Here is a 13,963-nt window from a genome sequence, read left to right as displayed (position 1 = left end):
GAATCTATTCACAATTACTCAATTGTTGAGTTTTCTTTTCTCGATTTTGCTAATCGATGCCATAATTCATGGCTAAGTGGTCTCACTTCTATTGTGGAAGTCTCTAATAGGTATAATTGTATAAGGTTGCCAAAGTGGCGCCTTCACGTGTTAACACGTTAAATATCCTTCTACGAAAGATGCCCTTTCTCGCTTCTTATTCTCCTATCAAAGCGTCGTTTCAGTCTTGGCATATTTTTATACTGCTCACATGTGTGGTGTAAGGGTGTCATGAGCTTCGCTCATAATCTCATTCCTCAACTCTTCTTTATCGGGTATACACACTCTCTTTTTAAACAAAAAGGCATTATCTGACATCTCTCCATAATTCTCTACTTTTTCGGTTCGAAACTTTATTCGCAATCTTTCCATCTTCTCATCCACTCTCTATGCTGTGACCAGTCTCGATCGTAGGTCAGGGGGTAACGTTCAGCGCAGAAATTATTATTTCTGTCGTTCGTGGTGGTATTACTACCTCCAAATTCATCTTCTCGAATTCCTCGATTAGGTTCTCTTCTCGAGTAAGGAGAAATCCTAACTCTCTCTGATTCTTTCTGCTCAACGCGTCGGTTACAACGTTAGCCTTCCCAGGGTGATAATTTATTCCACAATCGTAGTCCTTCATCAACTCTAGCCATCTTCTTCGTCGTATATTCGGATCTTTTTGCTCAAAGAAATATTTGAGACTTTTATGATCGGTGTACATCTCACACCGTGCTCCATAGGAATGGTGTCTCTAGATCTTCAAAGCATGCACTACGGCTGCTAATTCTAAATCATGCGTCGGATAACTCATCTCGTGTGATCTCAGTTGTTGCGAAGCATACGCTATAACTCTTCACTCTTGCATCAGTGCACATCTTGGACCGTTTCTCGATGCATCAGTATAAACTGCATACTCTTGATCCCCTTCTGGAATAGCTAACACTGGGGCTATAGTGAGCCTCTTCTTTAACTCTGAAAACTTCGCTCGCATTTGTTCGTCCAACGAACTTGACTTCTTTCTTCAGCAGGTGCGTCAATGGCTTAGCGATTTTCGAAAAGCCGTAAATAAAACGTCGATAATACCCTGCTAATCCCAGAAAACTGTGAATCTCGTGCGGTGTGGTTGGCGATCTCCGCTCCTGTACCGCTTGAACTTTTGCTGGGTCTACTTCAATTCCTCTCGCAGAAACAATATGGCCGAGAAAATTGACTTCTTCAGGCCCGAACTTTCATTTGCTAACCTTGCTTAAAGCTTTTCAGCTCGTAATCTTTCTAACATGATCATCATACGCTCTTTGCGTTCTCGTTTACTCTTTGAGTAAATCAGGATATCGTCAATAAAGACTATCACAAACTTGTCTAGGTATTCGCGAAAAACGCGGTTCATGTGATCCATGAATACTGTCGGGACGTTCGTCAAACCGAAAGACATATCTTCCAAACATCTTTGAGTTTATAGTAATGCCATAATGCATACGCGATGCCGTCTTCGGAAATATCTTCCGATCATATCTTCAGCTGATGGTATCCCGTTCTCATGTCAAACTTTGAAAAAGTGCTCGCTCCTTGTAGTTGATCGAATAGATTATCGATCCGGGGTAACGGATATTTATTCTTTAACGTCACTTTGTTCAGCTCTTGATAAACGAAACACAACCTCAAGCTTCCATCCTTCTTTTAGAAAGAACTGGTGCTCTTCCACGGAAAAACACTGGGTCGAAAAGAAAATCATATCTGGATATTCTTGGAGTTGCAGCTTTAACTCTTGCAACTCTGTGAGGGTCATTCTGTACGACGCTTTCGACGTCGGTACGGCGCTAGGTTCTAACTTGATCGTAAACTCAAGCTGTCGATCTGGGGAAAACCCGGTAAAGTTTTAGGGAAAACGTTTTTGTAATCTCACACGACTGGCGCGTCATCAACATTTGCCTTGGATTCGTCTCTCTGGTTCAGATATACAACATACGCGGTTGTATCTTTTCTTTGCAAGGGATTTCTTGTTTACAGTGCCGAGATAATCGGCGTCTTCTTCCATTTTCTCTCAATACCAATGAAGGAAATTGGTTCTCGGCCAAATAGCTGAAAATATATTCATCTCTCCGTGCATTGTATCTTCGCACGATTTTCTTCTAACCAGTCCATTCCTTACATTTATATCCAAGTACCACATATGCATCAGTCTCAGATTTCTAATCTCGAGCTTAATCGATTCTAACTTAAATTCTAAGTTAGAGCATACGGATGATACCGTAGTAATTCTGTCTATGGGTATGGCTACTCTTTAGAGGTTGTGGAGCAAGCTCTATGTTCAGTGTCGAACAAACATACTATGGGCACATCTTTCAACTCGCCTATATCTAACGAATTTCCTCTATTCTTGTCCGGTGCTTCCTACTCAAGCGCGAACAGTTTCTGGCGATGCGGTTGATACGCCCACGACGATGCAGTCGATTCGCCTGCGGGGCTGGTAGTTGCCTTCCTGACTGACGCGGTCGATAGGTTGGCTGTTGTCGCTGTGGTGGAAATAGCGGTAGATTCCCTCCATTGCTTTGAGTTGCGGTCGAAACTGAATCGGTCGTCTTTCGCTTCCACTTTGCTGACGATTCGGACACTGGTTCGAGTAGTGCCCGATCCTTCCGCAGGTATAATTGCTATTCTTTCTCATCTTGCATTCTCTCAGACGTAATTTATTGCTCTTCGACAAGGCGATAACCCTCGCGGTCCCTGAAAAACTGCTGCTGGGGCAGCTGGGCCAATTTAAAGCCGTTCGTCTCGGTTCTGATATTGTGGTGGCGTATTTTGACTCCGCCACGGCTCCTTGGGAATCTTGACTTCGGTCGTCCTATTTTCTCTTTTCTTCTTGCTTGCATCCAGTAAAGGATGGATTGCACGTCTGAGTGCTCTAACTCGTTTGGGTGCTGAAGCTCAAATCACGTTCTCTGGCTGCATTGCCAGTTTTATATCAAATGCTCTATTTAATGCTTCAGTACACATAACCGCATTCTGACTCGTTAAATCGTCTCGTACTTCTTGTCTCAAGCCTGATCGAACATTTTCTCGTTCAACTCTTCTCGACAAGTGGCATACCGAACCAAGTCGCGAAACTGACGTTCGTATTCAGCTACGGTTTTATTGCCTTATCTCATATCATCAACTCTATTTCTTTCTTCGATCGGTTTTCTCTTTCTCGGTAAAAGTCTAAGGGAACATATATCAACCTTAGAACTAATTCTCATAACTCACGAATCATAAGACTCTTACTCAACATCATACTATTTTCTCAATTCTCATAACTCATCGTCAAAGACATATTTCATGTCTATCAATGCAACATCAGCTCAAAACTCTACTCAAGCATAGAGACTCTCTGGTCATCGTCATATAGACATATAAGAAAATTTTCTCTTTCGAGAACTCTTACTTAATTGCGGGGCAAAACGAAAATAAAACATCCCCTATTATTACGACGATGCTACTTCTATACTAGTCATCATCCCAGTCTGCTATCGTCGAAAACGTTATCTGCTCTAATCTGTAATCTCGATCTCCTTGTATCTGCTGTTGCCTATTCTGGCTTAGCATCACTTCTTCTCATCCTCGAATTAGTTAGCTTTCGGCATACTTGGCTAATATAAGAAAATCCATAATCAAACAGTCATGCTCGTCCCGTAATAAAATATATTCTACGACTGCTCCCCTAAATCGGGTTTCTTCCATACACTCTTCTTGTTATACCATCCTAATTACCTAGACGATCCTAACTCTTGTCGGATGTGGTAGGGAATAGGATGTGATGAATAAAAATGTCTGATCTTGAACAAGACGAGCTCAAGTAATGGAATGATTCCATAATAGCCAGTACTATTTCAAGGATAATGAAGAAGTTACAATCAAGGTAAGATCAAAAGCTAGAACAGAATCTAGAATGAAAACTGAGATACGATATGATAGGAATAAATCAATACTGGAGGTAGAAACAATCCACTAAGTGGAAAATGAATATATTGTCCACTGTTAAAGCAAGGGGTAAAAATTTCCAACACAAACGGGTCAGGCTCAAATACAGTGGATCTGGAAAAAAAATTTCTCAATAGTAAATAGTTCTTCTCCTGCGGGAGTTCAAATGGATGCAGAAAAATTTAAATACGACCAAGCGGGATAGGGACTCAATAAGTCTACTCTCATGACTACTCTAGCGATGATACGCGCGGTCCCGGTGAAAGTACCTCTATTGCGAAGTACAATTGGTCAATAGTATCTATGCATCCCATGAGTCTCCATTATACGTTCGTCCTATTAGGGTCGTGTCCCTAAATCGCGATGAAATCTCTAACTCTCGTCGTATTATCTCAACGGTTGGTTTCTCTGTTCCTCTTCTTCATCTTCTTCTCGATTTATGTTCCTTCTGTTCCCTCTTCTTCTCGGAGGTATACTATAAAGGAAAAAGAGTTATATATAACTATCGGCTTCTAAACTAACCGTTCGTCGTTACAAAATACAAATCCTCGTTTCTCATTTCACTTCTATATCTTATTTGTGATCTCAAAGTTCTCAAAACTCTCATCCAGTCTATTTCTCGTCTATCATCGTTCGTAATTCTCATCAATCTTTATTTCTCATTTTTCATCAAGCATCAACATCATCATCATTCTCAAAGCTCTGATAAAGATAGTGAAACTCACTAATCAACTACATCTCTGTATATACATATATAAGGAAAATTGCCTCTCTCTCGAGGTCTTTTACAAAAGTAGGATCCTATGTACAAAGGTCCTAACACTATAATGATGCTCTAACTATACAAGCATCATAGGTACTAAGCACCTATAGATATATACTATATGCACATACACACTATACTATGCCTCTCTTCCTATATATATACATATACGTATATATCGACTATGCATCCATACGTATGTACGTGTCTACTAGATACACGTGATCGCTAGTCGTCGTCTTCTGAAATCCTACTCATCGCATCGTCAACCTCCATATCCTCACTCGGCTCCGTCTCCTCGCTCGGCTCCGACTCCTGACTCTCGTACTCGTCGATCAGTCGGTAGACACTATCGTCGCTCGGCTCATCCTCGACATCGGTGTCCATCATCGGACCATAAATCGGCACCTCGGGAACAGGTACCCACGTCTCGACTCTGTCGGCAGTAATATGACGCTGTAATGGCTGGGTCCTTCCGTGGCCAACCGTCATCTCTGGAGTTTCCTCATCCGGGTCCTCCTCATCACTGTCCAGGTGTACTGGCCGAGACCTTCCCTCATGGGCGTCTCGGGACGGTGAATATAAAATCGAGTGTATATACGTCTGAAAAGCCAAAGTGCCCGGCTCAGGCAACGGGGCAACCCTCGGATAAGGATCAAAGGGCACATACTGTATCTGAGGCTCAACAGAAACAATCGGCTATGCCGACTCAACAGGTGGCAATGGCAAAGGTGCCGTTGCCAGAGTCAAATCCCAAGGCGGTAACTCAGCGCTGGGAAAAGGAATAAGGGATAGAAACGCAAACGGGTCATGCTCTACCACTGGAGAGTACGCCTCGAAGTCCATTGGCTCTGAAACATCAGGCTCAAAAGAAACTGGAATCGGATCAGCTGGGGGTAGAGGGGCAATCGGAAATGGCTCCTCGGGAAGTGGGGGCACAACAACAAGCTCCCTTCCCTGGGCTGGTCCCTCAGACTCTCCATACGGCGGTGAAGGTGGCTCGCCATAAGCAAGGTAGCGGTGGCTCAACGTTGCGATGAAACCACGAAAATCGGCGCTCACGAAACGCCTAAACTCAGTCCTCAAGATATGTTACGGCACTAGCGGAGCCGCCCAATCATGCCACTCGGGTGGCAGCTGTGGAATCAGGTGAGTGATGGCCTCAGACTCGTCAATCCTGTGGATACTAGCCTCTAACCAACGACGGTGGTAATGCGCTAGAAATTCTCCAAGAGTATCGCCCTCTCTCGGTCCATTAGTCCTGAACCAACGGCACATCGTCTCGCTATATCGTCTCTGTATCGCTGCCTCTTCTCGACTTCATCCTCGTTTGGTACTGTAGGGCATCGGCTATACTAGCCTCAACATCTCTCCTCGTATTCCACATCAACTGCCTCGTATCGGAATTCATCATCTCAAACAATTTCGTTATTAAAACAATACATGACTCATTAGTGAATCAAACTCAGCTCTCAACAAGAAAGCAACAAGAAACAACATCAACCTCTTACCTCGTTAAGCCGGAGGAGATGGGGTGCTGGGGTTTCGTTTCAAACTGACTCTCTCAAACTAGCCTAAGAATTCAAATTAGACTAGTACTCAATTTAAAAAGATATCACTAATCAAAGGTTCAACTCAGTCAAGCAATAGACTCAGAGCAGATGACCTGCTCTGATACCACCCTGTCGCAGCCCGATTCCCGACACTAATGATAGTGGGGTACGAGTATCGATACGACTATTTTTAAAAGAATAAAAGATAAGAAGAATAGGTCGAACATCAAGCGGAAGCTCGCATCAAAAGGTGTTAAAGAAATCATTATAAATGAACCCAAGGGTAAAATCGTCAATGTCGTTATAACTTTTTAATTATCAGGAATTTCACGAACAAAAACAAAACGGGTATCGCTCATTTTTCGTAAGGAATCATAATATGCAGAGTATCGCAGCAAAAGGCGAACCGATTATATGTATGAAGACATATAACCGTGAGTACATTGCTTAACTTCAAAAGAAAAAATAAAGTATATCAATCATCAAGACTTTATCGTCAAAATGGAAATACGATAAAGTAAATACATCCTCCAACATTTCCCCGCCAGCACCAGACCAATCTCGCTCCTCGCTTAGTCTGCACATTTAGAAATACATGCAGGGCGTGAGTATATAATACTCAGTGGGCAAACGCCGAAAAACAAGAAAGGTGCTCATAGAGCTATAAGTTTGAAACTTGCCACATCTCAGCAATACACAGAAATAAAGTTAGCGTAAATGAATCTGTGCATGCAGTTTTCATAATTATGATATCATAAAGAAACGATAGCGCTATCAAAGTACTCATCATCATGCATGTACCACATCTACAACTCATCATTATTAAGGTACTGAGAAGTAGGCCTCCTTCTCAAGCACCGTGACCGGCCGACCCGAAGACGGCTCACGATCACCTCTGTGTACACAACCCCGCTTTTGGCAGGATCCGAATTCGTCTCATCAGTAGAGGGTAACATACAAGCTCAACATCAAAAATTGGCAAGTCAAACAGTTCTCAAACATCATTTATCTCAAAACATTTGTTAATCTCATAACATCATTAAACAATTTTAGAAAGCTCATATAATATTCGTATACTCAAAATATTGCCCACCTGAAGACCTTACTCAAAAACTCCCGTCAAAGCGGAGTTACTTACTTCCCTGCTCTGCTCGTGTCTTCAGGGATCATCGTCATCATCGTAGGTTCATGTCATAAAATGAATCTCGATTAGAAACTCAACGACAAAAACTCATGCCTCAACTCATGTTCTATCTTATATTCTATCTCTTAATCAACTCTACATAAACTCTTTACTCATTTCAAATCCTTAAGTCCAAGGATAGGGTTCAAGAAAATCATGGTTCTAGGTCTCGATTCATCTCTCATATAAGACTCGTCTAATCTCATTCAAACACTTGGGCAACATAAACACATAAGGCACATAAGAGAATACAATCAAACATCAACAAATCATGTTCTGTTTTTACACAGACTCGACTTCAAACTTTAACACGTTCTGACTCCGACATCCCCTGGATTCCAGACTCATACCAAAAGAAAGGTATTTGAGTCTAGTTTCATTTAAAAAAAAGTAGAGTCAGAAACTCCAAGTGGTTTGGGAGATATGGCGTTTTTACCACGGTCTACCATATTCGGCAGTTTTGAGCAATCGGAAACATTGATTTTTGAAAAATAGTAAACGTTGTCAAACTGAGCTCAAATTTGGTGGATATCTAGCCCATACAGTAAGGTTGATACAATAAAAATTTGGAAAGCTAGATCATACAGGAAGTCACTGAAATGAATGACTTTGTCCCCTGTTCTCTGAAATTCCCGGCAGAAATGTGCAGATTTGGTTTTGCATTTTATAAAAATAGCAAATCAAGTCCAAATGACTTGAAATTTTACAGAGGTGCTCAAGACTCATGTAGGGACATTCTGTAAAATTTTCAAAGCTTTTTGACATCGACAAACCGTCGATCACAGTAGGTCAGTAGCCTACGAAAAATCATCAAAAACTCATCTCAAACTCTTAAATGCTCAATTCAACATTCCTTCAAGGAAAACCAATCAAAGCTCAATTTAAACACATATAACACTCAAAAACATTCAAAAACATTAAAATACTCATCATACTCAAATTAACTCTCCTCTTTTACATCTTAACTCAAATCTCAAGGGAAACGTTTCAACAACGTATCAATCAATTCTCTTTCTCAATTTCATGCTCGAAATTTCTCAAATACTCAAATATGATCATTTACATCATATAACTCATTATTCTCATATTTACTCTCTTTTTATCATAAAAACTATATTTATTACATTTTTATGAAAATCCATGTATCAACATAAAACTCTTAGCAAAACATGGATAAAATTCTCATAATGATCATAGAGCAAATAAACCTCATTTTATAAAGCATCAAACTCACATCATATAAAAACTCAAAACTCATACAAACTAAACTTAGTCAAAATTTTATTTAGCCTACAATAGACTTAATCAAAAATACAAAGACACTACTATCATGCTTAAAAACATATATCTCAAGCAAAAACACTTAAATAACACATAGACTAAAAAGTCCTAATTTTTACTAACTAACTCTTTGAAATTTTTACAACACATACAAATCTTTAATCTACTCATAGATCTTTCATTTTTAACCAATTAATCTCACATCAAAACCATCAATTCACAAATAGGGGCATATATACACATATCCCTAATTTTTAATAAACTAACCCACATCAAAAACTCCAATTGACATCATATACTTAAATTAATCCATCAATCATCATCATCTACACCTCATAGACTCATTTATATCATCAATTCATCATTTAACTCATTAACTCAAAAGTTACCATTTTTGGGGTAAACTAACTTCCATCAAAGTTTCACATCTCATGACACATATTTCACAACATATATCAAACATCAATACACATCACATAACTCTCATTTTTCACCCCCAAACAAGAAAAGAAAAAGAAAAATTTTGAAAGGGGTGAAGACCCATTTTTCGAAAATTTGGGAAAGAAAAGGGAGGGGTGATTTTCTTCGCTCATCCTTCAAGAATACACTTACATAACATCTTTCAAACAAGATTTTAGGAAAGACATGGTTACTTACCCAAGTTCTTACCAAAGTTTACACTTTCTCACTCTACTTTGGAGCTTCTTCTTCAAGGATTCTCTTGAATAAATGAGGATAGATAGTGTTTATGGAAAGTTTTAGAGTGGTTTGAGGTGTTTGGTAATTTTGTTGGAAGCTTCGAAGGTTTGCTCTAATGGTGGAAAATGGTGGAATAGAGAAATGGAGAAGATGAGTGTGTGTTGGGAGAAAATGTGTGTGAGGGAGAGAGATGATGTTGGCCGAAAATTGTAAGTGAGGGAGAGAGAAATTAGCTTTGCAAGATTGAGAATGATCTTGCAATCTTTAAAGGAGATTTGCAAATCTTATGAAATATTTGCTAATTAATGAATGATCTTTCTCTCTCTAATCTCTCTCTAATCTCTACACTCTCCCATCTCATACTCTCAATTCTTTACTCTCTCAATTCCATACTTAGCAAAATTGAGACATATAACATATGGTATGGGAAAATAAATAAAGTGTGAAGGGTGATTAAATAAAAATCACAAAACTATGGTAAAGTCACTCATTAATAAAATACCATAGTATAATTATTCATGTGACCAAAATAATGATCATAGCACTATTATTAGTGCACTCACTCAATTATAATATTCCTCTTCGTAGGAAAAATAATTTAAAAAAAATTATGCCCGGAAAAATTTTCATAAACCGGCATCATTCGATTTCTCGATAAAAATAACCCATACCTGCTTTGGAAACTCAATCAAAATTCCAAATGCTAAGGTCTCGAATAAAAATCATAATAACTCGGTCACAGTGACACACATCACGAAAATCACATAATCGATCAGTCACGTAATTTCACATAATGTCACATTAAAGCAGTCGGCAAACAAACAAACTAGACATCTCTCGGACCGACTCTTTTCATCAAGGTTCTCACTCTTTCTTCCTCGACTCTAGGTCGGACTCATTATACCTATTCTCTTTAATAGGTCAGTCAAACTCTGATAACTCAGTATCTGTAAAATTTATTCCCGGTAATCGGAAATAAAATCTCAACTCAATTCAATCAGCATCTCTATCTCAGCTCATTTCTCGAATCTCATCATTCTAACTCTATCCTCGGTTTAGTCACTCGTATCTCTATTTAAATGACAATCTGTCTTATCTAATCATAAAAAAAATAGTCTCGTATTTCGACATCTCGGTACTCTTATTAGTGTTAAGACACTATCTCACAACATGAGGAAAAGTACGGGGTGCTACAGTTTCTGCCAATTTTGTTTAGGCCATTAGAAACCAAGGCAAACCTTAATAAAATTCCATCAAATTTAATCAGCCAAAACTAAAGGTATCCTTGAAGATTTGGTTAAAATTTCACAAGAGAAAACGTTCATATGATCTGCCAAATAAACAATGAAACTCATACACTTTTACTGTTGGAAAAATATGACAGCAGAACAGGGCATTTTTGAAATAATATACTGCTCTGTTTCAGAGGTCATAAAAATCGAAATCTTATGTTTTTAGAAAAGTATTGAAGTCTAGTTTCGTTTAAAAAAAACGGTGATGCAAAATCCTTCATGGATTAATAGATATAAACGTTTTTGTGAAGTCTACCAACAGTTGACAGATTCTGTCAAGGATTTTTCAAAATATCTTTAAAATAGCAAACCTCATCCAAAAGACATGAAATTTTGGAGCGACGAAATACACATATCATAGATAAACATACTAAAATTTCAGAGCCATCAAGCAATGAAAACTCATCGAAACATAAGCTTGAAACTGCTGTAAAATTTTGACAGAATTCCAATTTTAATTTCGTTCAACAATTATCATCCATAAATTGTAAATCAATTAGCATGCTCATGTGATATCGTAGAACACATATACGCAATAATATTCATTATGCAACATCCCAAACTTCACGAATTTAAATAATCATACTCTAAAAACTTATACAATTTTTGTGCTTGAAAAAATACGAATTTAATATATATCGATTCTAGCATACCCCTAAGCACAAATATCAAGTCAAAACGATCAAACAAAAATCGAAAGACAAGCTAATGTGTGAAAAACGGGGCTGCCCTCATGAGTTTCATAGCTACGGTTCATTCCGTTCTTACTCTCTTCATTAAACATGCTCGACATCTACCCAAGAACAACATACTAAAATTTCACGACGATCCGACGTCGTTTCAAAATAAAGTTGAGAATCGACATTTTTCGACGTCGACGAAAATCGAAAAGAAAACCATGAAATCGTAGGTAGAGATGTTACCTACGTAAAAACGTGATCAAAAAGATGATCAGCGCTCGTCTCGGTGCTCAAATCGGAGCTCAAAAGCTTGAAGAAGCTTTAATGGAGGGAGTGTGTGTTCTTGGTGTTTGTGTGTGAGAGAGAAAAGATGATTGGAGTGTGTTGGCTGAATTCAGCCGTGAGTGAGGTAGATAAAGGGGTGTTGGGCGGTTTGGGGGGTGGTTTTGGTGGGGTAGCCTTAGATATTTAAGATATTAACCCGTTAGTCGTTAAATATCCCGTTTCGTCTCGTTTTAACGACTAATTACCCACATTCTTCGTTACTCACACTCTTAACTCCTACTCACTTTCATTACACTCGTAATTCTATATAAATATAGAAAACGCAAGCTCGTTCTCGAAATTCTAATAAACGAGCTCGGTTCGTTTATCGAGAAATCCCGATTTACTATTCACTCGTCGTCCACAAATAAAAACTTTCATTATTGGACTCGTATCGAAAAACTAAGAATATTTCTCGACGACGTGCACGTAAGATTTTGAAAGTCGACAAAAAGACGAAATAGCAGTATTTTACTATTCATCGTCAAAAAGTCAAAAATTTCAAAAACGTCTTAACGGACTCAGATCTCACTTCCGAGTTCACCGTTCTCATTCAAATAATTATCTCGAATTATTCAAATACTCAAACTCAATTACGGATATAAAATCACACATCATCCTCACATCATCAAAAGAACATCTCAACATCTTTAAAATATAACAACAAAACTTCATATAACTCCTCATCTCTATACAAAGTAATCAAACAAGGGATCTATACCCTAATTACTCAAACTTAAGCAATTAAACACGTCATCAAAAGCCCGGGTATTACATACCCTCCCCCTTAAAATAAATTTCGTCCCGAAATTTGTACCTCCTGTAAATGTTTCGGGCACTTCTCTCACATCATATCATCAAGCTCTCTTTCCACTTCTTTCTAACTATAACGTCTCCACTGGACTTTAACCAGTGCGATCGACTTATTTCTCAATAGTCGATTCTTATGATTTAGCATCATCTGAGGTCTCTCTTCATAACTCAAGTCTGGTTCTAAGATCATTTCTTCTTAGTAACCCACATGGTTTGGGTCGAAAATTATATCCTCTCAGTTGTGACACGTGAAACACGTTATGCACATTTCCAAAGCTAGGTGGCAAAGCCAACCTATATGCTATTGGACCTATCTTTTGCAAAATCTCATAAGGACTTATAACTCTGGGTCTAAGCTGTCCTTTAACTCCAAACCTATTCATTCCCTTTGAGGGTGAAACCTCCAAGAAAACTTTGTCTCCTACCTCGAAACTTTGTCTCACATCTTATAGGCAAACTCAATTAGTGGCAATACATTCTCCCGATGTACTCCTCTATCAAGGATAGTAGTTCTTATCATATCTTCTATCGTCTGCTATGCTAAAATTCATCCTTGTACCCAACTCTTTCTGTAACTCATCCAAAAACGTGATGTAAATTTTTTTTTTATTGATCTCTTTCTGAGGTGATCTTACATCGGTACTCAAAGCAATCTTATAATCTCACGAACGTACAATTGTGCTAACTTATCTGGTCCATACGCGATTAGGATCAGTATGAAATGTGCAGATTTTGTTAGTCGATCTACAATCACCCAAATTGATGTATTTCCTATTTGACTTTTCAGTAAAGCTATCACAAATTCCATCGCTATGTGATCTCATTTCCACTCGGGAATCTCCAACAGTTTTAACTTCCCATAGGGTCGTTGGTGTAATGCTTTCACTTGCTGACAAACTAAGCATCGCTCTACAAACGAAGCTATGTCTCGTTTCATTCCGTCCCACAAAAATCTCTTTTTCACAACCTAATAAATCTTTGTGCCTCCTGGGTGGGCGGTGTAAGGCGTATCATGAGTCTCACTCATGATCGTATTCTTAAGTTCATCATCGCGGGGAATGCATATTCTCCCCTCAAATAAGATAGCATTGTCTGATGCTTTTTGGTAACTCTTGAGATCTCCTGCTGTTATCCTTTCTCGTAACTTGTTCATTGCCTCATCTTTCCTTGTGCTTCAATCATCATTTTCCTCAAACTAGGCATCGTCGCAACAATACTCGCTATCGTCCCTGGTGGTTTTATCATTTCTATCCTCATCTTGTCAAAGTCCTTTATAAGCTCATTCTCTCTCGTGAGAAGACATCCTAACTTTGACGAGACCTTCCGGCTCAATGTATCGGCTACTACATTGGCCTTGCCAGGGTGATAATTAATGTTGCAGTCAACATCATTTA

General features: G+C 38.9%; 1 long non-coding RNA gene across 1 annotated transcript; it reads right to left on the bottom strand.

The window, feature by feature from the left end:
- Window positions 1-6,581: 6,581 nt before the first annotated feature.
- LOC131004494 (uncharacterized) lies at window positions 6,582-8,450 on the bottom strand. The gene is made up of 2 exons (XR_009095036.1): window positions 7,391-8,450; window positions 6,582-6,874 (listed from the first exon to the last, which is right to left on the bottom strand). It is a non-coding gene; the product is annotated as an uncharacterized LOC131004494 (long non-coding RNA).
- Window positions 8,451-13,963: the final 5,513 nt, after the last annotated feature.

The sequence above is a fragment of the Salvia miltiorrhiza genome, unplaced genomic scaffold (genome assembly GCF_028751815.1).
Source record: "Salvia miltiorrhiza cultivar Shanhuang (shh) unplaced genomic scaffold, IMPLAD_Smil_shh original_scaffold_404, whole genome shotgun sequence".
NCBI lineage: Eukaryota > Viridiplantae > Streptophyta > Magnoliopsida > Lamiales > Lamiaceae > Salvia > Salvia miltiorrhiza.
Note: the sequence above shows the minus strand (reverse complement) of the source record. Positions and strands in the feature narration are given on the sequence as shown.